Genomic DNA, 25,005 nt, shown 5'->3' with positions numbered 1-25,005 from the left:
AGAACTAGGACAAGGAAATGTTGGCTATTTCATCTGATGCAGAAAATGCCTTTGACCAAGTTGAGAGGTCTTACCTGATTAAAGTATTGGTCAGGTTTGGTCTAGAACACCAGTTTATAGAGAAGGTCAAATGGCTCTTTCAAACTCCAGAGAGTCAATTCAATTGTGGTGACTTTCGCTCATGCAAGCTCCCATAAGGCGTAGAACAAAACAGGGGTTCCCTTTTTTGCTGCTCTGGTTCTTTCTAGCCCTGGAGTCCGCTGTGAAAGTAATCTGGCCTTCCCCACATATCACTAGAGTGTCTGTTAATATGACAATTGTGACGTCACTTTTGTATGCTGATGACATCCTCATGAATGTCACAAACCCGACTGAAACCCTGCCCTCATTGACCATCTGAGTACATTCTCTAGGTTTTGTAGCTACAAGGTGAACTGGGATAAAAGTGATGCTGATGTCAGGTCACAACAAGAGCCTGCCTTAAGGGCTTCCATTTTCACTGGGTTCCACAAGGAATTAAATATCTAGGGGTCCTCCTCAACAAGGGACTCACCAATATAGTGGAAGATAACCTAACTGCCTTACAAACCAAAGCCTGTGGAAACTTTCACAGCTGGTCTGTTCTTCAATTGTCGCTTTGAGAATGAGTACAGATTGTGAAAGTGGTCATTGAGCCCAGAAACAACTACTTTTTTTGGCATGTTCACACTTGTAACCTCTAAGAAACTGCTGGTACAGATTGACTCAGTCAAAAACTCCTTTACATGGGGGTCTAACGAACCCAGCTAAAAAATAAATAAAATATATACCAATACTGTATCATGGTGGTTAAGACTGCCCCACATGTCTGTAAGCTACACAACACACAACCTGCCTCAGCTAATTAATTTGCTACCCCCCTCCACAGATCTCCGCCTTTGGGTCACTATCAAATGGGATATCCTCCTATGTGATAGGAATCTAGTAGACCTCTATAGACCTCACTTTTTTGGAAAATTCATTTTTTAGAACCATGCAGTCTATGTGGCAACATTTGCACGGACTCCTAGAAGGTAATACGTGGCTTCATAATGCAGTCTCCCTACAAATGTGGAAAATAAAATATGAATCTCCTAGCTTGAACTGGCCGGTGTTTTTAAGGTATTTTGCACCTTGCACAGATGTTCATCTGGGACACACTTAAAACATTCCAAGCACTCCACAACAAATATAGTCTGGCCCAATCACAGTTGTGGACCTGCATTCAACTGAGGCACAGTTTATGTAGCTAACTAGAAGGTGAGAAGCATGCCCTTTAGGACTCTCCCATTCATTGTTACTTAGAAACCCAGGGCTGGTACAAGGGGGTGGTTCCGTCATCTATAATCTCCTGGCCAAAAACATTTTCTCTGCTCCCACAATGGTTGTTAACAAGGAATACCGAACGTTTAGGCTCTACCGGAAATAAACCCCAAAATACTGCTCAGATCTCCTCAATATTCCTGACACCTTTCTCTTTGAAGTAAAACTAAAATTCACTTATTTTAAGATTCTCCATAATTGGTAGTGAGCTCCCCAAAAGATCCACAGGTCTGTCTTCTTAATAACGGATTGTAATTGTATTTATATTGTGCTTACCACCCCTGACGAGACGTCAAAATGCTTTTTGGCGAGTAATACGCTACTCCATAACCCAAGAGAAATTAGTGGTGGATTAGAATAGGGAATTATGAGTAAAGTATTAGTATTATTATGCGTTAATTTGAGCAGAGGATATGTGAGTTTGTTAGTTGGATTGACTAGAGTAATGGAGGGATACAGGAGGGAAAAATCCAGAAGTGTTAATTGGGAATATATAGTAATAGGATGAGGCTTGGGATGAGTAAAGGAGAGATGGAGGAGGGAAGAGTCTGTGGAAAGGGGTTAGGAAGATCAAAGTAGCAGGATGAGTCAAAGGTGAGATAAATTAGGGAGAATTTGGTAAGGTTGTTTGGGAGATCATGGTAATAAACTGAGGTTTGGGTTGACCTAGATGCGGTTGAGCAGGGAAGAGCTTAGGCAGGGTTATTTTGGAGATGAAAGTAGTAGAATGGGTTTGGGATGAGTCAGAGTGGGGATGGAGGATAGACTGGTAGAAACATAGGGTAATGGGGAAACAGAGTAAAGCTTACAAGAGAATACAATTTATATTATTATTATTATTATTTTCACATTTTTATTTATATATATATATATATATATATATATATATATATATATATATATATATATATATACAACATAGGCTTATGCAGTCCATTTCTGTTTGAACATGGTGGTTATGAAGGAAAGAGCCACCTCTTTAGTAGTCTTCTGAAGGCAAGATAGTTTATGTGGATCTTATATTTGTGGGTAATGAATTCCATAGTTTGGCTGCTTGAACAGAGAAGGATGTACCACCTATTGTCTTTTTTCTTGTATGGTTGTGTTTTAAGGTGGGGTGTCAGTCTTGAGGGGAAGTTTCTTTGTTGAATGTATTTGGTTATTTTGTTTCTGATGAAAAGCGGTCCTGTTCCATGTATCGTTTTGTGGGTGATATAAAGCAGCTTGAAGGTGGATCTTCTGGCAATGGGTAACCAGAAGTTGTGCTCTCAAGGCAGGGAAGATGTAGGCTTGTGACTTTACATGTAATAGTAGCCTGGCAGGTGAGTCCTGAATATGTTGTAGTTTTTTTTCTCCATAATTGATAGACATGATCCATGGTAGAGGCCATTGCCATAATCCAGTTTGGATAGTACAAGGGAGATAGTAGCCTGCACCTTGTATGGAAATCCAAGGTGGGGGAGATGCGTCACAGGGTCTTCTAGGTGATTAAGCTTGATCATGCTAATTTGTCCACTTGGGCATTCGTTGTTAACTTGGGGTCCATGGTAATTCCAAGGTTTTTAACTTCCTTGGATACTTGAGGAGGTGGTCCCAGATCGTCAGGTCAGGTGCACAGTGGGTCATAATTTTTCCATTTGCCACATGTGAGTATTTCTGTTTTGGAAGCATTCAGTTTGAGCTGGCTTCAAGTCATCCACTGCTCAACGACTCAGAGCCAACGCAATATGTGTCAGATTTCAATGTCCTTGGGGCATTCCAATTTAAGTAGTATTTGTGTGTCATCTGTATAGTTGTAGCATGTGAGTTGAAATTCATTGATCAATTCTGGTAATGACATCATGTAGATGTTGAAAAGCAAAAGTGAGATGATTGATCCTTGGGGTACCCCTAATTTTGTGAGTTAGGTATTGAACAAGAAGGGGGAGAATAGATAATATTAGTTCTGTTTTGAAGGTAGGATGTAATCCAGTAAAGAGCAGCCCCTTCTATTCTGGCTTTGTGAAGTCTTTGAATTAGGGTGTCATGGTCAACAGTATCAAAGGCAGCTGAGAGGTCCAAGAGACGTAGTGCAGCAACTCTTCCTGGGTGGAATCCAATTTGGTAGTCTGAAAATATGGAATTGTCCTCAATGAATTGTGACATTTGGGTGAATGCTACTCTTTCTATCAGTTTGCCCAGGGAATGTCCATTTGTGATTGGTCTGTATTTGTTGGGGTCCTGTGTGTCTAGATGTGTTTTCTTTAATAAAGGACATGTATTTCTTTTTCAGGTCTTCAGGAAAAGTTCCTGTAGTTAAAGAGTTAATGATGATTCTTCTTACAGGTGTGGCAGCAGAAGTAGATAAAAGAATGTTCTTGAAGATGTGTGGTGGACAAGGGTCCGAAGGGCAACCGGAAGGCCTGTTTGTTTTGACCAAGTCCATAAATTTACTTTGTGATATTTGTTTCAAGGAGTGCAGAGGCTGGGTTGGTTTACTTTTGGAGGGGATTTTAGGAAATGGGTTGGTACTGATGTTTTTCTTCCATTTTAAATAGGAGTCCAATGTGTCTGCCTTGGTTGTGTAATGAGTTGCCAGTTTGTTTGTGAAATCTTGAGTAGTAGGGTGACTTCCTACCATACATTTAGGTTTTCGAAATTCATTGAGAAGTTTATAAAATTCTTTAATTGCAGATTTACATTTAGAATTCTGTCTGAGCAGTACCTTTTTTACTTTTGTGATTGATGATTTGTATATTCTGTTAAGTTTGTGTAGTTGAAGTTTGTCTTGAATGTTGTTTGTTTTGAGCCAGGTCTGTTGCAACCTTCTGAATTGTTTATCTTTTTAAGTTATGTGTTATGTGTTTCTCCAAGGCGTTGGTTTTCTTTTGTCCTGTTTAGTTTTTCTGAGTCGTATTAGGATATCGAATGCTTCCTGTAGCCACTCATAAAGTTTTGGAACAAAATTAATTATGTCTAGATCTGTGTTGGCTGTTGGTTGTGTTTCTGAGTCTTCAAAACTGAGTTTGCTCCATGGTCGATAGATGCATGTATGTAAGTTGCTATGAGGTGAGTTGATTTGTGCTGTTTTATGTTGGAAAGCTATCAAATGGTGGTCTGACCATGTGATTGGCATGATGCTTTGAATTGTAACTAGTTCAGGCTTTGCAAAAATGACATCTAGGATGTGTCCAGTGATGTGTGTGGGATTGTGTACCCTCTGATGTAGGTTCAGTGTGACTAGGGCAGTGGTGGTAGCTTTTCAATGGGGCATATTGGGTTTATCAAACCAAATGTTTAGGTGCCCAATAATGCATAGGTTTGAGTATAATATTAAAAGGTTTGAGACTGTATCTAGAAAAGTGTCTGGGGATGTTGAATTGTTAGATGGAGGTCTGCAAAGGAGGAGAAAGTTACGGGAGGGAATTGGTGTAGGGTTGCATCTGGTGAGGACATGCGGGGCAAGAATCGGTGCTCTTGCACATGTTATTTGGTACTGTACATAGCTTTCTTCATATTGGAATGTAGAATGGCCAGTGAGTGACAGCATGCCTAAGTATAAATAATCCACTCAAAACATATTGCCCTACTTCATGATAATGGAGACTGTGTCGTAACCAATAAGCATACACAATGATGGTTGGCGACGGCCTAGGCCAAGACTAAGGTGTGTATACTACACCACTGGAGAACATTGCACTTACTAACCCTCCTGTCTGAACTTGGCAGTGTTGCAGAATATGAGTTAGTAATTATATAAGGTCGATACACACTTGATGACCTTTGAGTTCAAAGATCTACCTACACAGAAAGTACGAAAGGGTGAGAGCAGCAAGACTGACGTCTACCCCATATACTCTCCTACCACTTTATGCCCTCAGGCACTATGCTCATCTATGGTTGAGGCTTGTTGGGAAGAGAGTGAGAGAATTCCTGATACATTGGTGAATGACCACAGGAGGAACGCATTTCTCATAATTTTTGTGCCCCTTACTGGGAGATTTCTTGGGGTGGTCTGATTCCTAATTTCTATTAATCCCCTTTGGCTAGAGGCAATTATGTTATTCATTATTCCTTAAGTTATTCATTACGTTAATCCTTATAAATGTTCACCTGACGTAGAATGTCGGAATGATGTCTTTGGAAAAGTCTGAAATGTATGAATATATATGTGTATTTTGCTCCGACTGGCACTATATTCCATTGAATGCGTGTAGAAATTACAATCTTAAGAAAGATTTGCATGAAAAAAGAAATGGGCAAAGTTTCGAGAGTAACTTTAGATAATGGAAGCAAGGAGGTGATTCCATAAATATGTGCTCTGGAGGAAAGACAGGAATCAGTGATGACTTCAGGTTGTAGACCTTCTTGACTGGGCTATGAGAAGTAACCTGTTGCCCAGTCACCAATGTAGCAATAAAAGCAGGAGAACGGTTCAAAACAAAAAAATGCTATCTTGTCTGAATTCATCCACAATACATTATCTGAAATCCATGTTGCCACACCTGTTAAATAGATGTCAAACTGTTTTTGGAAGGGCACTAAGAATTAACAGGGTGTGGGTGAAATACTAGTTAGGCATCGGCAGAATTTATATAGAAGTGAAATGAAAGATCTAGTAATAGATGTTGAATAATGTCATGCTTAATGAGGATCACCATAGTAATAGATGCATCGTGGTCTTAAATGCAGGCTAAACGAGGGCATTCTTGCAGCCAGGCTTCTACCATCCAGTTAAGATCTAATCCAAAATAAGCCAGTGTATCTGAAATCAGCATTGTGTAACCTAATCAGCAGAATGTTATCCGAAGCTGTACTGAAGGAGGTGGAAATTTACATATAACGGCAACAATATATAGTAATTCAGTTTCCTTCCTCTGTAGTTGTTTAAAACCCCACTGTGCCGCTCGTGTACATGTTTCTCAAAAATTTTAATAGAGACCTGAAGAAGGAAAATGGGTCAGCACCTAGAACCTTCAATTTGTCAACTTAGAGGAAAATGTGGCTGGACTAGGTGTAAAATCTAAAACAAATCTGCACTGGACATATTTCCGAAGGAGACAGAGGTTTTACAATGTAAAGTAACAATCTTGTTTTCTCGAGGGGTCAGAGGAGCAAAGTCAGTTAAACATGATTCAGAGTTGAGAATAAGGTGGGATTCAAGGTAAGATTTGAAAGCAACCTTAACAGTAAATGTTCGACAAATGTCTTGTCATAATGCCAGAGTCGAATGTGCGAAGTACCAAAATAACTAAATAGTGACAAAAAATAACATGTGATGTGTATTAAATTTGTCAATTTTTTCAAGTTATGTAGTTGTGAAAGTCTAATAAATATTTACACACAGGAAACTGACATAGAACAATATAGGCCTGATTTAGAGTTTGATGGACAGGTATTCCACCACAAATGTAACAGATTTCTCATATATTTCTCTTATGTGTATTAGAGTACTTTTCTTTTTTTAAAGTAAAGCACTGACTGGATCTTGATCTTATTAGCTGGTGGTACCGTGTGCACTGTATTCTGAATGTCTAAACCTACCTCACCTCTTTGAGTAAGCCTTGGACTGCTCTGTCTCACTACCCTGCGGTAGTAAAGTGCTGGAGAGGAGTACTTGGTTATCCAAATTTGGGTCCTCTAGTACTGAGGCCCAAGGACACCACCGGGGATCACTCCAGTTGATGTGATTGGAGCGTAGTAGTGCCCTTTTGCCCAGGAAACTAGGTCTAACAGCATAAAACAGTCCTTTAACTCCTTCCATTCCCTCTTTTGTGTGTTAGTGTTAGCCGTCTGTGCTGTAGAGTTTCTGTATGTGCGAGAGAACCCTGTATGTATGGAAGTTCTTCTTCCCGTTGAACTCTGGCTTTGTCGTTTTGCTCTACATTAGCTAAAGCGTGTTCCAACACACATACACATGCATTTCATGCATGCAGAATAGAAAACATACCACAACAATACAGAGCTTACTTACACTTAGAGATATCTCTCTCTTATCAAGAAAATCAAAACCTGTTCAATGGCACCTTCCAACATGTAATACAACCCCTAACTGGATTAGGTCCTTTAAGCAATGATGAACCAACATGGCAAGCACTTAGCACATACACGCCACATCCCAACGTGCATGCTATGGAAGTAGCTGATATACGCACACTTTACAATGAGATAGTAGCAAAATATAGATGAGTAATACAATTTGTGATGCAGACTTTCAACACCGCCTCAGCGAATGCTGCTTTAGTTGCTCATTAACTGGCCGTTTGGGGAATTAAGATTTCGTTCTGTACTGCAAATAAAACAAATCAGCTGGAAGTAGTGTTTTCCCATATGGGACCCCAAGAAAAACACGGAATTTCACCATGTGCTTGCCATTTGGCATAATCCCCTCAATAGAAGACTCTAGCACTTGAGGTTCAGTCTTTGTTGCAATCTACACTACTGCGCATAGTACCCTGACACTTGCCAATTTATGGGAAGTGTTAAAACAAATTCAAAATGAACAAATGGCCGCCCCGGCCCTGGATGTGGGGATGAAATTAATGCACAATTTTGACACAGTGTCCTCAATTATTTTAAGTAACATTTAAGAGGAAGCAGCAGAGTTGCCTATACACTATACAGCTCTGAGAGCTTCCTCAGCAGGAACAGGAGCGCAAGATGCCAAAGATTATTTCTGACACCTATACTAGTATAGGACGGGATAGTCTGGGGGCCAGACTAATCACAAATACAAAGTAACACCCAGAAGGAAGGTACTAAACAAACACAACAGGGTTAAAACAAAAACAAAATAAAGACAGAAGAAGTCTGAGAGGAAAATCTCTGCAATCGGATACCTTTGAAAGAAGATAAAATCCCCAAAATAGAGAAACTTTGAAAAGTCCTGATAGATATCAATATACTGATATGCGTCCCTCGTGTTCCTTTCAGGACACACCAGATAAATAGAGTAAGAGAGTGGGATGGACTGAAACACAAAGTGACTACACAACACCAAAGAAGGACTTACAACGTTACTTAGAATCTTACATTAAAAAAGAGGACAATTCCCCTTAACAGAAACCCCAATTTAAAAAGAAAAAGATGGCCGCAATTTTGGTTGATAATGCCAGCCACACTGTTGAAGAGCAGGATGTGGGCAGTGACTCTGCTAGACAGCATGCCAGAAGTCACGATTTGTCACCAGAATCTTATAGATTATCTGGATGTCACAGCAAATAACAACTTTCTCATCATAGAGATAGAGGACAGGCACGTCCCCCCACCTGACAGAGTTTATACAATTAAATATCCAGCTAGAGGAAGACATAGAGGGCACTACTGAAGTAATATTTTAGGAAAATTTAAACTGTGATATTCTATTGGCAGAAAAAGATTGACCACCTGTATTTGTCTGCAATTTCCCGCATGAGGAAGATGTAATTTTGCCTTCTTTCTCAGTCCTAGTTTCAGACGCAGTAAAGGAAGTATAAGCTGCAGATTCAATCATGTGGGAAGGAATAAAGGATTCCCCTATCATGTAATACCAATTAGGTTTTCACCACAGCTTCAACCTCAATATCATATTAAGCACGAGGCTAAAGCACCAGTGAGAGAGATTCTCACACAACTTGAATGCCAGGGAGTAATTGAACCCTGTATCTTTTGAATGAATAACCGTTCTTCCCCATCGCCAAACCGGATAACTCATATAGAATAGTCTTAGATTACAGACACTTAAATAATCACACACACACAACTATGCAATAAAAGACATACACAGCACAGCACAAATCAACAACACAGTATGGAAAAAATACAAACCACCTTTGGAAATTTCCAATGTTTTTTTCTGACAAAATCTACCCCCTGAAAGTTGGGAACTAAGCGCTTTTATCTCATTAGGCTTGCAGCCGCACTTTTTCCGATTACCTCTAGGGTAAAAGAACAGCCCTAGGCTGATTTCAGCCGATTAACATCAATACTACCTGAAATTGATCCTAAGGTGTTGTCTAATGTGGATAATATCTTTCTCACAGATGATGATCTCAACATACATAAAGCCAGGGTGGAGTGGATCGTGTTAGGATTAGTCGCCAGGGCTACAAATTTAAATTCAAGAAAACAGAAATTGCTTTCTTACGTGTCCCATTTCTGGGATGCAAGCTATCAGATGAAGGCAAGAGCCTGGCCCCGCACAAAATGTGCTCAACTTCAACCTCCTAATACCATTACCAAACTGCAGTCATTGCTGGGTTTCTTCAACTTTGGCAGATCATACAGACCTGATTATGCATAATGCATAAAACCACTCTATGACTTAATTTGGCCAGATTTTTCGAGTAAACATTGGACAATAGAACACAGATGCATTCTCAGAGAACTGCAGCAGGACATTCTAGAAGCAAAACATTTACACACACGTGACAACAATACAAACCTGGTAGTCAGAATAATTGCTGGCGCCATCGGCTTGGTGACACAGTACCCATAGCATACAAATCACATTTGTATTGCAATGCAGAACAACATTTTGCACCAACAGGAAAAATACTGACTGCTGTTCAGATGGCTGTCATCAAGGAGAGGTCACTTGCCCAAGGGAAACATATAACTGTTGTTATCCCGGTGCCAGCCCTTGAGCTGGTCACCAAAGCCAGCGTTTCAAATTCAAAAGCATTACATCCACTTTGGATTCAAGGAGCAGCCTCCATGGCTGCCACTGATGTTGATTACATCTTTGACCCAAAACTTCAGACCCAGGAATTCCTGCAATACGAACAGGAGTGCCCGCATCTACTAATATATTACCATTAGACCAACACTGAACTACCATTTACACTGACGGTTCAGCACAAATCAGCTGTGGGGACTAAACATCAATACTCTGCCCCTCGTGCTGTCGTAAGTGGAGTGTTGAGGGATGGTACATTCCACCCTCAGAATACCTACATGCAGACCCTAGGAAACTACACTGCACAGTTGGCAGAGTTTAAGGCTCTTGTCCTGGCACTGGAACATACAGTTACTAATAATATAATGCACTGTTCCTAAAGAGCAATAAGAAATAGACAGGGTGAGTACTAGGAAGTCCTATTCAATAGGGGGTCCTATTCAATAGGAGCAAGAGTCCTCACACACCCAGATGGGTGTCATGCTTCATCATCGGACCAGCTCCTTGTCAGACTGGCGCTGCAATGTCTGACGGGCACCACCCTTTCGGGGGGCTCTTTGCCAGAGTTCTTTTTTGATGATGCCACACTATCCCGCAGGTGAGTAGGGAGAAAGGAAAAGAAAGGAGAGCGAAAAAATAAACAAAGGGTAAAATTGGCTCAGAAACCCTCTATAAGAACTATCTTTATTAGTGCGGGGTGCAGGCCAAGATTAAAACAATTACCAGGAGAGAAAGGTCGAAGTAATGTTCGACCACTCTCAAACTGTATTGCACACAACCGGGTAGTCAAGAACTACAAGACCCACCTCAAAATCGGGTCGACATGTTTCGCGTCTATCCGGTCCATAAAGGAACCAATGACGCTTCCTCAGGACCTAATTAAATAATGCTTCTCCAATTACAAACTCAAAATGCTCTTGCCTATAACAGCTGACAATCAAAAACAGGGGGATTAGTATTGTCAGTCACTTACATAAGTCCATTTTGACCCAGTATGTCAATCCTATTCTTCGCCCTGAAAATGTATAAAAATCATAACAATGAGTAATGCTCTGGTCAATGTAGAAAGAATCCAATATAGTTAAGTGTGTATTAAGTAATGTGGCACAAAGTGATCGTGAAAAAGGTAGCACGTCATGCCAGTGTAATAAACAGATTATGCTTACCCTTACTGGAACATACAGACCTAGACCAACCAACACTTATTGTGTGTGATTGGTATTATTGTGTCCAGTCCTCTAACAACTACTTAAATCAGTGGCACCTGATTGGCTTCAGATATTCCAAAGGGAACACCATTAAACACAGAAACCTGTGAGGGAGGGTAGCTGATCTATACGGCAGACTTCCAAAACTTATGTAGTACATACATTGGACCATCAACGTATATAGATATACGTTGTAAGAAACACCTTGGCTGATGAAGCTGCCAAGTCTGCAGCTGTTATGGCTTCCGTTGCTGCAATAACTCGCTCAAAGACAAAGTTGGATAATGAGGTGCTGGGTGCTGTGAAATCTTCGGCTGGAAGCAACCCTTTAACAAAAGCATTCCCTGTAAAATATTCCTACCATCTCAGTGCCCAGAACATTGCATTTGCAACCATTCCAGAAGTGGGCGATCTTGTGATCCACAACCAAGACCAGAGAACAGATCTCATCAAAGCAGCACATAGGTTGTTGCCTCTGCTCGCGCACGTGTGGCAGCTACAATATCACTATTACAAAAACACTTTTGGTGTCCAGCTCTTTCAAAATAGACTAAGCAATATGTCCTTTGCTGTGACATTTGTCAGCAAATTAAAGGGTCTGCCATTAAACGCCCACGCAGACATCCCTCCTAATTTCCAACAAACCACTACAATGTGTGTACCTGGTCCTTTGGGGTCCCTTACAACCTGATGGTACATACAAATACATCTTAGTCGCTGCTGATTCTTGTTCTACATTCCTGTGGGTATGGCCACAATGGTTGGCTGATGATCAGACTGTTATTGAAGATTTGCTAGCCTTTATTGTTACATTTGTGGTTGCAGCATTTGACAGAACCCTGCCTTTGCCTCTAGGGCATTGAGGGACAGCATGGAAATGATGAGTGTTCAACTCCATTATTCCTCCTGCTATCATCCAAAAGGGAAACAGCATTGTGGAGAGGAAGAACCAAGACTTAAAGCAGTCCTTAACAGTGAGAGTTATAGGTTCAGGTTGTAGTTGGATTCATCACCAATATGGGGTCCAGAGAGCACTACATAGGGCCTGATTACAACTTTGGAGGAGGTGTTAATCCATCCCAAAAGTGACGGTAAAGTGACGGATATACCACCAGCCATATTACGAGTCCATTATATCCTATGGGACTCGTAATACGGCTGGTGGTATATCTGTCACATTTGGGACGGATTAACACCTCCTCCAAAGTTGTAATCAGACCCATAATGTGCCCAGAAGGTCCTTGGGAGGCTGCACCCGATACAAGCTCCTTTTTTTTTATACCTATGTATGTCCTTATTCTTGATGTTCTGGCACGGTGGTGGCAGACACACCGATTGACATAAATGAAAGTGTCACTGTTTTCCAGGAGCTACAGCAATTTTGTGATGAGAATTCATGTGCCTGTGCTGCCATTTGGCAATAAGGGATTTGCCAACAACATCCACAGGCTGGATTCCTAAAGTGAGGGATCTATTACGTGAAAATATTGCTGTGAAAGAGGAAGGTGGCCCTTCCTACAGAGCACTGGTTTCAGTACTGGGAATGCACAGCGAATTGCACCCTGGGGCCGATTCTGCACAGTAGACCTTGAGGTCCTTCGGGTAGTTCCCATTCCCCTCTCACTACCCAACATGATATACCTCTAGAAGCAGTAAACAACATTTCTGCCAACACCAATGCTACAATTGCCTCCTCAGGCATAGGGAGGGTATAGGATGAGCTTCTGAAGATTTCTGTCACCACTTCATGGGCAAACACTGCTGTGGAACATTATTATTCCAATTTGACCCAGACAGATGACATTGTCTACTATGAACCACCACAAATGGTTCCATCCACCAGTTCTGCACCGGCTCCAGTGTTTGCAAAGACTGCTTCTGGCTATTTCATCGACATAGATGACTTCTCTTCTGACTCATCTGCTTCAGCAACTGAGACTGTATCAAAGACACGTAAGCTCTACATTTGGCTTAAGAACAATTACTTAATTTTTCCATGATACTGTCTGTGGATATTGTTGACATTGCTTGCCATTCTGCTTTGGATTGATTTTGTTATTGTCTTTTTCCTTCTGATTAATGGTCATTATCTCCCTGAACGCTCGGCCGTTGAGCTGGTGGATAAGATTTTGACATCTTACCTATCTTTCCATAAGATCTGAAGAGACTTGTTCCTTGTGATCATTTCAGCATTTGTGACTCCAGACGGGATTGTGTGGGATAAAGCACCATTTCACATATATATAGTCCTACTGAGGTTTTTCAAATTCCATATGTGTTAAAGATTTCGATGACTGATGTATTTACACCTGGAATTGTTTCCTGTGACTGGGATATTGTGCTTTCTGAGCTTGAATATTACACTGTAATTGAAAGTGAAGATGTGTATATGAATAGAGCAAATTATGTGGGTATGTCTTTATATCACCATTTCAGGCATTCACCAAACCAGTGCTCCAATATTAAGTTACAATGACATACAGTGAGAACATTGTTCAATACCACCACCCCTGGGCATGACACTAGAAATGCCGCATCATATTATTTTAAACTGTCGCCTTCCAGAATGAGGAAATTATTGGTAACCGAAACTTGCTGTGGAAGGCTATGAATACTGGAAGAACATTATTGAGTTAAAAAGTGTATGGGTAACAAAAAATTGGCAAATATGGGGTAGAGAAGCATTGCTTAGAGCATGCCTTATTCCTTTACAAATGACATTTTTAAATGATACCATCCAACAAACATCCTATTTGGGGATAGCAAAGATAAAAGAATTGAATGTACCCAGTATCCCCTCACCTGCTAAATTTCACAATTGGCAAACATTTTTAAATTTCACCGAAGAACAACTAACTGCTTAGGTTCAGAATGGTACCTTTAATTCCTTGCTTTTAAGTACTCTGGGGTGATCATTGTGACCATTGGCCACAAATGAATGGCAGATACGTTTTTTAAATTCCTCTGGGGGCTTTGGAGCAAATCGGCCAGATCCTTGCTTTGTCTTGGCTCAACATTCTGGTACTGATTCCACATACAGTGTGGGTAAACTGTGCCAACAATGGTTGCATTTCTCTACTTTAAGATCTTTAAAAGAGCACCCTAGTCTCCTGTCTTAGGATGTCAATCTACAGGATTTCCTGCTAGGTCCCAGGAAGTCACGCTCAAAGTGTTTCCTGTTTGCCATTTATAAGGAAATCTGGAAACTTTCCCAGATGGAAGCTGTTGCACGTTTATAGTAGACAGAAGGAAAACATGGAAAAGGCTTTAGCTGTTGTCGATAATGGCATGAACACTCTGTCCAACAGAATTTACACCTTAAAAATATTGTGCCATCTGCAATTGATATCATTCAGAATGACGTGTTCTTTTTACATGTAGAAAGCCAGCTGCACTCTATTATGCGCTTAAGTTGGATACTGCAGTTCCCAGAAGTGGCTGCGTGCCTTGAAAGCACATTAACTTTACGCAATTATTTGCCGCTTTTAATTTGTCTAGACAATAACAGATAATGGTTAAAAAAGAAGTGAGTTACATCATGTTTAACACTGAGAAATTAGAAAGGTTGCCTTTCACTGTAGCAGAAATCCCCTCGCCAGTTTGGCTAATACATAGAGGAATAAATCTGTCCATATCTACCTTTTGTTTCACGGAATGCTTAAAGCATTTTGCAGTATTCCGGTTTGAGTTGCTAGGAGACAGATACATACATGAGGCGTGGAACTTGCCTTTCGATTACAAGTGTATGAATGGCAAAACAAAGGTCTTTCATAGTGAAAGTGAATGTGAGACTACTGTTAGTCATTCTGTGATTTGAAAACAGGTGTCCTTGCACGGCCTTTGCAATGCGAAGGTCCCAAATTTGGGATGCTATCTAAAGGGTACTCCCGTCTTTTTGATTCGTCCAGTATTTCGGATACTTTCTAATGGAAGTTATGTTGTTCTGAACAATCAAAGCTGTTGCGGAATGAAGCTGGGAATCACTCATGTCATTTCAGTTACATGTTCAGTTACTGTAATGGTAACTTGTTTCCGGGCCCCATGTTTAATTCCCCCCACATTAGAAATAAAAATGATAGACTTGTGGCTCCACATTGCTACTTCCTATGTAAACTTTGACAAGTTTAACAGACTAAAGGTGCTCTTGTTCCAAAAACAGGTCCCCCTAAGATCAGCCAGAGAGACGTACGGTCTCCAGATAGCAAGATCATCAGCCGAGATACAATCCCTATTAAATACCAACTTCCCCAAACATTGAATACTGCAGGAATTTCACACTTTTTTAAGGCTGTTGGTTCTGGATTTGTTAGTACCTTCCAGACTGTGTTTCAAGTAACACATGCAGCCACACACTAACTAATTTTTGAGTATCTTTGGCAGATTCCCTATAACTTTGGCATTCATTCTGCAACTGCTATTTGTTCTTGATAAGGGTTCATTCACAGAAATGCCTCTTGAAACCTAAAAGAAACAGAGATGGCAATTTGCGCTCAAAGATCTGGTAGGGCCCCTGGCCAAGATGGTATTCCCTCGGATCTGTACAAATCAGACCTATCTGTGTGGACCCGTTATATAAACAGGGTATCAAACACTGCCATGGCATCTTGATCCTATCCGCTCTCGTGGAAGATGGCGATTATTGTCCCCGTTCATAAAAAAGGAGACAAGAGCTCCCTCGGGAATTATAGGCCTATCAGTCTATTAGACAACTTGCAGAAAATCTTTTCGTACCAGTTGCTTACTAGATTAAAACAATGGATAATGAAAAATTTGGTCTTAAGCCATCTCCAGGCAGGATTTAGGGACAAGATCAGCACTATTGACCAGATCTTCCTATTTACCACCATCAAGTGGAAGACCGTAGATGCAGACAAAGGCCACTAATTTGTGGCCTTTGTTGATTTGAAGTCTGCGTTTGACCTGGTCCCGCGTGCCAAGCTTTGGGAGGTCCTTAGTACCACCGGTGTTCCGGGTTCCATGATTAATATTATCAAGGATCTTTATTCTGATAATTGTGCTAAAGTCCGCTGGGGTACCATTGGCGATCTGACCCCTGCTTTCCCAACTGCACGGGGCGTGAGGCAAGGCTGTGTCTTGGCGCCCACCTTATTTCTCTTGTTTATTAATGCCTGTTTGCCATATCTCTTAGACTGTCAAAGTGATACTCCTAGCCTGGGCGGGCAGAAGATTCCCTGTCTTCTGTTTGCAGATGATACCCTATTGCTATCACGTACTGCTATGGGCCTTTCTAGGCTGCTCTCCAGATTCCTGGAGTTTTGCACTGCCCATGGGTTATCAATTAATTCAGCAAAAACAAAATACATGGTTTTTGGAGATATTAGAAAAAAAATTAAGAGGCCTGTATATTTAGATGATGTCCCTTTGGAAAGGGTGGATAACTTTGATTATCTAGGTATTAAAGTGGAAGATTCACATCTTTGGCATGCCCAGCGCCATAAATCTTTATTATGCCTGAAGCAGACGGCGGGTGGAATTGTCAGATTTGCCTCTAGTTCCCCGAAATTTGCAATATCTCCTGCACTGGAAATATACAAAGCTCCATCTAGGGGGGCCGCCTTATATGGAGCTGAACTTTGGGGCCATTGTAATCTGGCGAATCGGGCTAGGGCGGAAAATCAGTTTTTAAAAATGATGTTAAAGGTTCCATCGAGCACCCCATCCTTGCCCATTCACCTGGACCTAAATATTTTTTCAATCTCACAGATTGCTGCCCTAAGGCCCCTGCTGTTTTGGATTCGGCTGTGGACAACTGATGCCTTAACCCCTTTTCGGTGTGGCCTCCTAAATGTGGTGGGTCGTGATTTTAGTATTAAATCTAAATGGTGTGTTTTTGTTGAACAATCTTTTTCCCGTCTGGGGTTAGGTTCCTATTGGCATGATCCTATTTCTATTCCTAAAAATGCTGCACAGCTGTTAAAGGATGCTTATTGGCATAATGTTCAGGTTGGACAATTTGCTGGTTCTATTCCATTGTCCATGTCCGACAATTTTTTACTTGTTAAATGTCATTACGAATTTGAGCCCTTTTTGGATGCAAAGTTATCTCCATTTGCTCGTGCCCTCTTTATCAGGTTTAGGATTGGGTCTCTCCCTCTGTGCTGCCTTACGTACAAATGGTCCAGTTCAACTAATAGATCTAAAGGTTGCCCGATGGGTTGTAAAAGTGAAGAAACTGTTTCACACGTTTTCTTCCACTGTCAAGCATATCACAAACAAAGAGCACTTTGGCTCATCCCGCTTTTCAAACAATTAGGAGTTAGATCCTGTCTCCATGCTGAGAGAATTTTAAAATGCGACCCGTCCGTCCCGATAGCTTTACCAGTGGCAAGTTTTCTCGAGTCTATCTGGCGGTTGAGATTAGCAAGTTTAAGGGACAAAATTGTGTAGTCATTGTTCAGTTTTACCTATGTATATTTATTTAACTTGGATGTATGATTGTAGCTTTTTTTTGTACAGGACTTAGACCTTGGTTTGGTTCCTTATGGATTATTTATAGACCTATGGAACTGATCCCTTACTTTATGTCGTAAGAATTTTAAAACGAAAATCATCCACCCAGACAGTTTTTTTAATGGGGGAGAAAAGGTGGAATTTTTTTTTTATTATTATGACTTCTGAGATCAGCAATTTTAAGGAGCAAGAGTGGGGAATTAATTTTTAGACTTATCTATTTATATTTATCAAATTGGATGTGTGATTGCTCCACAGTATACAGATATTGGTGTATTTTTTTTTTTTTTAACCAGTGCTGATTCATGGAATTATTCTCATTATTGAGTATTGCTTTTCATTATATTAAGTGATGTTTATCTGACTGCTTATTTCTTGTTTGTTTTTTAAAACTTGTCCTGTCCCTCTTAACTGTGCTTTTACCTTATTTTTTTAATACCTCCCTGCTTTTAGAAGTCCTCTCTCTTTTTGTTGTGTATTGTACTTTAATGGTTTGTTTTTACTCACCGAAATAAAGTTAAATGATGACTTGATTCGTGAGGCATCCTATGAGCCACCGCTTGTGGATTTGCTGTCTCCAACATCTGGCACAACGGCCAGTGATACCTATGCAGTTCAATCTGCCCTGGAGGCTTCATCACACTTCTGCTCTGATAATCCTTATGCCAATACCTTGATCAACTTGCCACCTGCAGAAATGAAGTCCTTCCTGGTCTCAATCTCCTTTGATGATATCAGAGATTTTTTGCAAGAACATAATTATTGTTAGAATTTGACTATTGGCTTTTTCCCAAAAGTAAAAGGTGACATCAAATTGCCTTTTAATTTGGCCTGTCTGTTGGACTGCATGACTTGGCAACTTGGATATTGGCTCTTATATATGTTTTTAGCTATGCTTTTAGAGTTTTTGAACTTTTATTAGAGCATTTTTAACATTAGGGCTTGGAATTCACACCCTTGTTCCGGCAATAGGGGAGGTTGTTCTGTGTCCATTTTAGTTAGTTGCTTCAACACAGTGATAGCTTAGCTTAGGCTTGCGGCCTGTGCCCTTTTACTTAGTAATTATGGTCTGTATTTCTGAATTCAATTTTATTAATTGTATTATTATTTCTTGTGCATTGTTTTTATTTAATTGCCAGCCACTATTCTACGAAAGCGTCTTTATCAGTGGAATGGATGACATAGTTTGCATCATGTTCTTTCCTCAGAATCTCAGGAACTCATTGCGAGACACACATACTAATATTTTGTATTACTCGTCACAAGACTGCGTAAACAGTCCAGCGCTATAGCGCTCAGGCTCCTGTGCATGAACATAAACATATCTCCTATAAAAATATCTTGTAGGACAAAGGGCATTAGAGGGGTTCCATCCAGAATTTCCATCCATGTTGCATGTCAGATTTTTGTAGACCTCAGGATCCTGATCTGGAGACTGGCTGCCTGACCTTGTACCAAGGTAACAGGGGTGGGGTGTGATTCTCATGGACATTGTAGGGATAGATTTGGCTTACATCGCCATGCTCTCGCTTAGGGGCTAGAGATTAGGCTTTCAGGTAAGAATTTTATGCTTGTCATGACAATATGTTGGGGTTGTCCATATTTACATCTCTCATTTTTACAACCTTGATTTTGTTATTCCTCATTATCCTAACCATTGCAGCTCAAGCATTTTATCGCAGATTGCAGTATTTTCAATAAATGTATTGAAAACTGTCCTGCATCTCTTTTTTCGCCCCTGTGCGTGTAAGAGACTTGTATGTGGAGAGAAAAGTGTAAGGCTTGTTTCACCACAATTTTTCCTGAGGGTTTTCGGAGTTCAATCAAGGCTGCCATAAATCACCATTACCGGTTGGGTTTTGGTGAAGTGCTGCTAGTGAGGTTGAGTGTAGGGCCAACAGCTGCCAACTGGTGTGGGAGTGAACCAGTTGCATACAAAGCAGAGGTGCTGCCACCCCAAATCCAGCCGTATTGTCAGAGTATGAGAGTTCTTTTATTGTAAAAGAACTTTGCACCAGGGAGGAGGTGGTGCAGCCCCTGGGTGCAGGAGGCTGAAGCCAAGTCTAAAAATGGCTGACCACAATTCCTGGCTGAAGTGTTTGCAGCCAATCAGATCTCTGCATGAGATCGGCTGTATTCATGAATTCGTCGCGAGCCTAGATATACAAAGTTTTTCCTCACCTACTGAATGGATTTGCACCATAATTAAAAAAAAGTCTCATCTGTCGTCTAAAAGCTATCTTTCTGCCAAATTTTGTGTAATTTCACCCAGTGGCTCAGGCTGCAGGCATGTCTAAAGAGTCTATGGGATTTGACAAGAAAACTCACTTTTAGCACCCCTCTCCTTTTTCTTGGGACCTGCTTGACAGCTCGAACCGAAACTGTCCATGCATAACAAGATTCTAAAGAGCACTATTTTTGGAAAATGTCATGAAGATTTGTTGAACAGTGGATTTTTCAGAGATTATTTTTAAAAAAGTGGTCCCCTGAGCTTTCTATTTGTTTTGCCCCCGGGTGGGCCAAGTCCTGGGGGCTTTTTGTAAAATTGTGTAGTGGGGCATCCTGGCCCCCTCCCATTGCCCCTGGACCACCACTTCCCCGGGGCTTATCAATCATATGCAGGTGGGCTTCGTGCCCCCATGCTGCCCTGGGGACCACCACCTCCCCAGGGTAAATATTAAGTATGCTGGGGGCCAATTTCCCTCCTGCTGTCCCGGGGACCACCACCTACCCGGGGCGATCAATTTAGTTAATGAGGTACCACTACCCTCCGGGGCAAAAATACTTTAAATAAGTGGTGGAGGCCCAATGACCTCCCCCACAGCCTCGGGGACCACCACTTCCCCAGGGCTACACTGAACAGTAATGTCATTTTAGATGTCCTTAGTGATGTCCTCTGTGATGTCCTCAGTGATGTCACTGATCATGTCATGAGTGATGTAATATGTGAGGTCATAAGCAGTCTATTATGGGAACGCAAGTTATAGTTAGCTCAGTTAACTATAACTGCTGAATTTCTTTTGAACGAGTACATTCAGAAGATAACTATAACATCCCTGTAACCTTTGGTTTTCTCAGTGAATATATACATTTACTTTTGCTTAGTGCTAAAATTATATATTACATTAAAGTTAAATATTTTATAATTTACAAAATAACTATTAATTACTTTTAATAGTATTTAATCTACATGTGTAAATGTGCTTTTGTGAATTGGGCACATAACATTTAATTATATTTACTAAATACTAATTACAAATAAAAACGCTAGTTAGGATACAATTTTTGATGTTGTTTTACAGTTGTTGGAAGGATCCCTCTATCACCTTTCACACCCTAAGGTGAATATAACTCGCGCCTTTGCCATGCACTGCTTATTACCCTAGACATTTCAGCACTCATGACAAGTTTTGTAACATCATTAAAAATATCAATTCACCTTTAGAAATCAAATTATTGAATAGAAAACTGCATGGCATAGGTGCAAGGTTTTTTCTGTTTTGCTTGTAACTTTTAATCATCACACAAACTTTCCCAAAAAAGTTAATCTACCTCAGTTACTTCCTGGAATGTTTTAGTGCAATCGGTCAAGTGGGTGTCAAGACAAAAAGGGGGGCCAAAACTTTGTTTTCCCTTTTTAATTTCCATAGGAAATTTTGGGAAGCGATACAAAAAAAATGTCTGAACAAATTTACACAAAATTTGACAAAAGGTAGAACTTCACTTAGAAGGCATGCTTTTGGTTATTTGATGTGAATCTGCTCAGCTATTTTAGAAAAATTTGGATTTAAAGAGGTACTTGGTGTGTTGATGAAGGAGTGAAAAATATAGTGATATCTGGATTGTTGGCTCCTACGGAGTGTCCCTGTACCATAATTTAAAAAAAACAGTGGCATCTGATTGGCTGAGGGAGCTTTTCTATGATTGGCTTTTGCCATTTGCAGTACAATGGGATAGGAAGTGGTCCTGTGGTGCCAAACAATCTGATTGACTAGCCACAACTTGGCGAAAAATGTTGTGGCTGCTACTGTAGGACAAGGGTACTAAGTCCTGTGTCATGAATTTGTTAATAAATACATATAAGGAAGGATGATAGGGATACCCTGACCCCTTAGCACTCTGAAAAAAAGTTTGTACCATGGGTGCCGTGTACTTCCACGGGACCCAGCACGGTCCTCCCGAAAGTACCATGGTACTTCTGTGGAAGCAGTACCGTGGTACCATGCAAGCTTCACTGGATAATGCTTGTAAAGTCCCCACTACACCATGAATGTGAAGCTTGAGCAGCTGTAAAACAAAAAAATAAAAAAATACCTATGTTAAATGAGGAGAGGGGGCAGTGGTGGTTGAGGGAGGAGATAAAAGGGGGTTTGGCTCAAGGTCTAGGTGCAGGCAAGGTTCTGCAGCCAACCTGACACTACACACAGCTGAGGGCCATGTGCAGCCAGGGCTGGCTGTCAGTGGATGGTTGGGCCCTGTGGCCAACCTCCCATGCAGTGCTGAGTTGACTACCTGCGCTGCGGTTAGTGCACAGCCTAGCCATAGGCCAGGCCCTGTGGCCAATGCCACACTGCACACAGCGAATGACATGTGCACTTAGGGACTGGCTGCCCATATGGGGTTAGGTGTAGGGACTGGCCAGAGGACAGGGCCTACGGGCAACCATTTGCAGCCTTTGCCCGTTTGCAACAGGGAGTTGGCCACACATGGGCGTCAGGCACTACAACCAACCCCCGGCTGCGCATGTCCTTCGACTTTCTGCAGCTGGGGTTGGCTGCCCATAAGGGTGTGGGGGGAGGGCCTGTTTGAATGGTGGTTGGGCACCCCCGGGCAATAGAGACAATCCTAATCTTAACATTGATAGACATGCTTGAAAAGAAATTTAAACTTTTTTCCATTAACCATGGAAGGATGTTCTAGGAAGAACATTTTTGGGCTTCTAAATTGTTTTAAATATTTTTTGTGCTTGTGGAATATTTTTGGGATGGAGCTAAAAACAAAAAAGGGGGCATCAAAAGCTAGTTCCAAAAAATTGAAAGAAAACTATTTTTTGCAGACATACTGGTGAGCAGTAAGGAGTTGGTCTTGGGCTTCAGTGTGCTTCTCATCAGCAGCATCTCTAATATAATCCATGCAGTACAATCCAACTCTACTATAGAAGGTATTCAAAATGCAGGTCAGCTGCAGAAACCATAAGAGTAATGTCTTCAGGATGCAGACTGTGCAGCGGGGAATTTGATGTGGAGGCTCCTTCATCCTATCAACACTTCCTCTTTACAGCAATGAGATGGCCTGTGTGCCATGCCTTTAGAATTTTCAACTTCCTAGCTGTACCAAAAGGAGGAAAGTTGGTGATACCACAGGGCGCAAATGACAACCTTGACGGAGACTTATTTTCACCCTATGGAATTTTGAAGCAGTCTAGACGAATGATTGGGATGTGATTTGTCTTTTTGGTGCTCCTCTTCTTCTTCCGAGTGGTATTCCCTATCCTTTCCTCCAGGTGCCATTGGTTTCTGCACAATCCCAAACAAATCTCAATATACAGAAAGTACCATCAGAAGGGTGTGTGCTTATAAGAGCCACTCTTTAATAATAATAAGAGGGTGGGAATTTCCTGTGAACACATCAAACTAATGACATTAGCCAATAGGATGGTGTTTCTCTGTCGGTCATGAATACAGCAACACCAAAAAATGCAGAAACTTCACTAAAAGCTTCAGGACATCTTCCTTATTTGGATTTGTGAGGAAACCTTCAGGCTCAGTGTAGGAAGCTGGCTCTTATATAGTATATCAAAATGAGATATACTGTGCAAAGGGTTCAGGGGTTCCCTTACTAGTGGATAGGGGCTTGCTCTAGCAATCCCAAGGTGCTCTCTTAGGGGATGGTGACGTTGAGCAGCCTTAGCTTGTCAGAGAGGAGAGTTAGACATTTACCATAAGCACACAGTCAATAAATAAGACATACGACTCAATAAGGAGATCCATACCAATTTACAAAGATAACAAGTGTCTTTATATATATATTTAGGCAACAGAACCAATTTGGCCAGGAAAAGACGTTTTGCAATAGAAATTATTTCAGTTTTGCCAAGTCAACAGTGCAATTTTCTGAAGCTGCAATGTTATCCTATAGAGGAAAAACAAATACTGCAAACAGGTACTCAGCAGTTACTTACAGGACCAAACTTCCAGACTTAAGATAAGTATGGAGCAGGGTCCTAGGCCACATCAACAGATCATCTCAGGCAGCACTGCGGCGGTAGGTTGCAGAGGTATAGTTCAGCTTCGGGTGCCCCGTTGAAGTCGGAAAGGCACTGCAGGCAGAGACAGGCGGTCCAGTCCAGATGAACCAATAAGTGAGTTCAAATCTTGAGATGCCTGGAGGTGTGGGGACACTTTCGGTCCTCTTCTCCTGGAGCCAGGACGGCCGAGTGAAGGGGTACCTTTAGGCATTGGGTTTCTTTCACTGGAGCAATGGTGGTAGAGCAGGCCTGCAGAAAGAGGCATCAGGCGTGTAGTGGGGGTACAGTCTGACCAAGTCAGCAAGTAGACTCAGGTCTCACAAGGCAAGGAGACATGGGGACACCCTTGGTCCTCTTCTCCTCAGTCAGGGGCAGATGGGTGCAGAGGTGTCCTGAGGCATCAGGTCTTTGTCTCCAGGTCACTCGCATTAGAGGTGGGCCTGCGCAAAGAGGCTGCAGGCAACGGTGTGAAGGTTACAGTGGGGAAACCCATGATTGACTTTGTCTCTGGAGAGGGGGGACCATATCAGCACCATTGGCCCACTTCAGCTTGGGTTAGGGGACACGGGTACAGTGGTGCCATCCGGCATCTGGTTTTGGTGCTCCAGAGTCCTCTTCAGTGTTTCTTGAGTGCCTGCAAGGATGCAGGGAAGCAGCTCTACTACTCCACAGGAGTTCCTTGTGCTGGGGCAAAGGCTGGAAGTCTTCCAGGGCTTTTGGAAGTTTCAGCAGCTGGAGGAGTAGGTGTCTTTCTTGCAATTGTCAAAGTCAGCAGGCAAGTTGGCAAGGTTAGTGCTGAGTCAATGACTGTCTTGAGTTCTTGACTTTTGTACCTCTGGAGTGTCACCAGGCTCTGATCTCTTGGTGCCAGAGGCTCCCCTAAATACTGTATTTAGGAGCGTTTAAAACAACATAGGGTGGTAGTCAATGGGCTAATTACCCATAGGGTCATTACGATCCCTATATGAGCACTTCCTGTGAGATGTGGGTGTAACCCTGTCCCATAGTTCCTAGTTCTGCCATCACAAAAATGGAAGGCTTTCAAAAGTTCTGTTCATATCAGGCAGCTCATCTTAGGGGTGGGACTGACCTGAGAGGGGGGC

The sequence above is a fragment of the Pleurodeles waltl genome, chromosome 1_2 (genome assembly GCF_031143425.1).
Source record: "Pleurodeles waltl isolate 20211129_DDA chromosome 1_2, aPleWal1.hap1.20221129, whole genome shotgun sequence".
In the NCBI taxonomy this organism is placed as follows: domain Eukaryota; kingdom Metazoa; phylum Chordata; class Amphibia; order Caudata; family Salamandridae; genus Pleurodeles; species Pleurodeles waltl.
This window is presented reverse-complemented; position numbering follows the sequence as displayed.